Source organism: Monopterus albus, unplaced genomic scaffold (assembly GCF_001952655.1).
Source record: "Monopterus albus unplaced genomic scaffold, M_albus_1.0 scaffold2.1, whole genome shotgun sequence".
Taxonomy (NCBI): Eukaryota; Metazoa; Chordata; class Actinopteri; order Synbranchiformes; family Synbranchidae; genus Monopterus; species Monopterus albus.
The window spans coordinates 5,517,412-5,520,568 of NW_018127882.1; the positions used below are offsets into that span (position 1 = coordinate 5,517,412).

The window sequence follows — 3,157 nt, forward strand, 5'->3', positions numbered from 1 at the left end:
ACAGCCCACACAGACAACACATCCATCTTGTTGATATTCTGATCAGGAGCACTGCAAGCTGTCAGACAGACATCAGTTCAAGTAAGAGCAAGAGATGCATCTTGAAGCAGTCTTCGTGCTGCTATCTATCCTCAGACTGCAAATGAAACAAAGCCGCTACTCGCTGAATAAGTGTGGACAGCCTTGAACATACAGCCACAGTCTGTACCCATACAAATGTTTACTTTTACACACGCGCACACACACACACACACACACACACTCACAGAAGGTACTAGGGCACTGAGCTACTAGCCTACCCAAGCTTTACTGCGATTCCAATTAACTGGAGGATAAATCAATTACAAGGCAGAGATGGACTAGTGCACATCGACCATTTGAAGAAGTGCAGATTCAAAGGAGAGTCTGCATTATATGTGCAGTAGTGAGCGATTCTGGTGAGACAAGCTAAAGTAATAATTCTGCTGCTGAGGCCTCAGGTGTAGAGAGGCTGAAGTGAACACTTGTATCTCCGTTCTCAGTTGAGATCACGCTATAAACAGGTGTTTAAACAGTACAGCATGAGGTAAGTAGCACCGCTGCTTCATCAGCCTGTTAAAGCGATGGCTTTCTGTCATGCAGACACAAGACACTTTTAGGTTATGGGCCTTCATTCCAACATACCCATGACAATGAACAAGACGAGGGCGCAGGGACCATCTACAAACTGTAAAACCAAAGAGAAATATTCAGATGGATGGATGGATGGTGGTGTCTTTTTTTGTATATGCTCATCAACATTTACTCTAAAAGAAAAAAATAACCACTTTCTTTCAATATTCTCCAAGAACTCCTCTTTCACAGTTTATCTGCAATGATTCACACCAATCCCCACCAAACTTCCAGATGGCCAAACACCTTTCTCCATCTGCACCGATGGCGAAGCCTAAAAGATCTAAGCAATAAGAGTGAACTGTGTGCTGCTGCTGCTGATGTGATATCAGAGCAGTAGAGCAGGAAAGTGTGTCAGCGTGAGCAAAAGACAGCTGGTCTCCTAGGTCCCAGGGCAGTGCTGTGGGCCCTCACATCCTTCTATCCCCTTCACCCCCTCTCCAACTCTCTCACTTCATTTCTCTCTCATCACTGCTTCTCTTACTCTCTCACAGGGCTGTATTCCCATTCGATCAAATTCAAGCAAAGGCATGCAGGGCTATTTATAGAGAAAGTGGTGCTTTTTTATCAGCTTGTGTCTATTTGTGGCACAGAAAGTACAGAGGGCTTCTTGGCTGCTGACGTCTGCAATGCAGCGCTGCAGAGAGACGAGCAAATGTGAGAGAGAATGACAAAGAGAAAGACAAAAGGGGGTTAGGACAGAGTTGGAGGGTGCATGAGATTTGGCTGTTGGTAGAGTATTTGTGTGAAGCCTCTCAGGGGAAGAGAGAAGGTTTATTTCTGTACACACAGAGGATATGTACCTGTTTCTCTTTCATCCTCCTTCTCTGATATAATAGCTGGCTACATGGGAAAAACTGAGTGGTTAGGATAAGGAGTCCCTCAAGAGAGGCTGGATTAGTGGAGAAACGCCAACCACACTGCAGCTCGGGTAAACACCGTCAGCAAACCCAGGACACCCACTGAGTCATACAGTGCATCACACACACACACACACACACACACATACATAAAAAGCATCCAGATGCAAACATTCTACAGCTCACACATCACACACTCATCATCCTTGTGTGTAAATCAATAGGCAGTGTGGGTAAGTGACGCAAATATACATGGTGGTTTACCCCCCACATACGTGCACTGCATTACCTCACAATAATTTTACACGTTAGCTGGCAACTGATCAAAGTTAATGAATAACAAACACTTCTCAGTATAATGCAGCACATTTCAACAGTAGCATAAAATACATCTTCCAAAATTACTACACAGTTCAATAAGCACATCCCCAAAGCTGTTTGAACAAAAACTGAACATTAACAGTTTAATGAAGAATTATTTATTGCACAACTGTTGTGTTAGAGTCTTAACAGTAGTAGCTACAGGACCCAATGAAATGCCATCTGAGTATAGAGTTAAACCAAACATAAAAGCTGGAGTGTCAACTGTAAATACAGGTGGAAACGAGGGACAGGGGAAAATAAACACTGCAATTGATCTGCTATTCACTTGAGAATGATGGAATGCCAGTGGCACAAAGATATTTTTCCTTTTAGTGCCGTGCTTCTGGGAACACTCATTCTGTGAGCTCATTCAGACAGTATGCAACTAGAGAAAGAACATCCCTCCTAACAAGGTCCAAACCCAGCATCTTTTTACACTAGAGCGCCGCATGTTGCCATGAGGTTACTGCTAAAAGGAGCAAAGTTAGTTTCATCTGCATAGAACAGGTGATGAAGAGCAAGCTCAGATGCAAGCAACAAATCTTCTTTCTTTTTGGGCGGGGGTTCTGCTCCAATAATGGACCGCCAAATCCTGGACAGGTGAGGAAAGGTCACTTAAGAGCACAGAGCAAGGGAGTAAGTATGCCAGTCAATGCATCTTTAGTCAGCACCCCTGGCCAGCTCAGTTTCCACTTATGAGGATAGAGTAGCACACACACACACACACACACACACACACACACAAACACCACAAAAGCTAACAATGACAGACACGCAAAAAGAAAGAGCAAAAAAAAAAAAAAAAATCTGATAAAAAAGGTCTAACTTTTCAGACAATAACAAAAAGCATCGACCTTATAGTCAAACATACTGCACATTTTATACATTTTGGGGGCTGCCCAAAACTATGGGATGTTAAAAGTCTCTCAAAACACAGATTTTCCTTTTAACTTTTTATCCTAATGAAGACATGAATTGCACACAACTTGCTTGCCACTTAAAATGCATCCTTATTTAGAAAGATGAACCTTTGTAACAACGAACTTAATAAATCAAATACATAAATCAGGACACTAAATAGGTTATTAATGTATGTTTATGCCTAATCAAACTTAGGAAAGCAGCTTTTGTCAGAGTACAGCTCAACTTCCATCCATCCATCCATTTTCTTCCGCTTATCCGGGACCTGGTCGCGGGGGCAGCAGTCTAAGCAAAGATGCCCAGACTTCCCTCTCTCCAGACACTTCCTCCAGCTCCTCCGGGGGAATGCTGAGGCGTTCCCA

The 3,157-nt window shown here is 43.1% G+C and overlaps 1 protein-coding gene across 9 annotated transcripts in view; it reads right to left on the reverse strand.

Moving 5' to 3' along the window:
• Positions 1-3,157, reverse strand: part of atp11c (ATPase phospholipid transporting 11C (ATP11C blood group)) — a 40,931-nt gene that overhangs the window by 22,692 nt on the left and 15,082 nt on the right. The gene's annotated exons all lie outside the window — the stretch shown is intronic.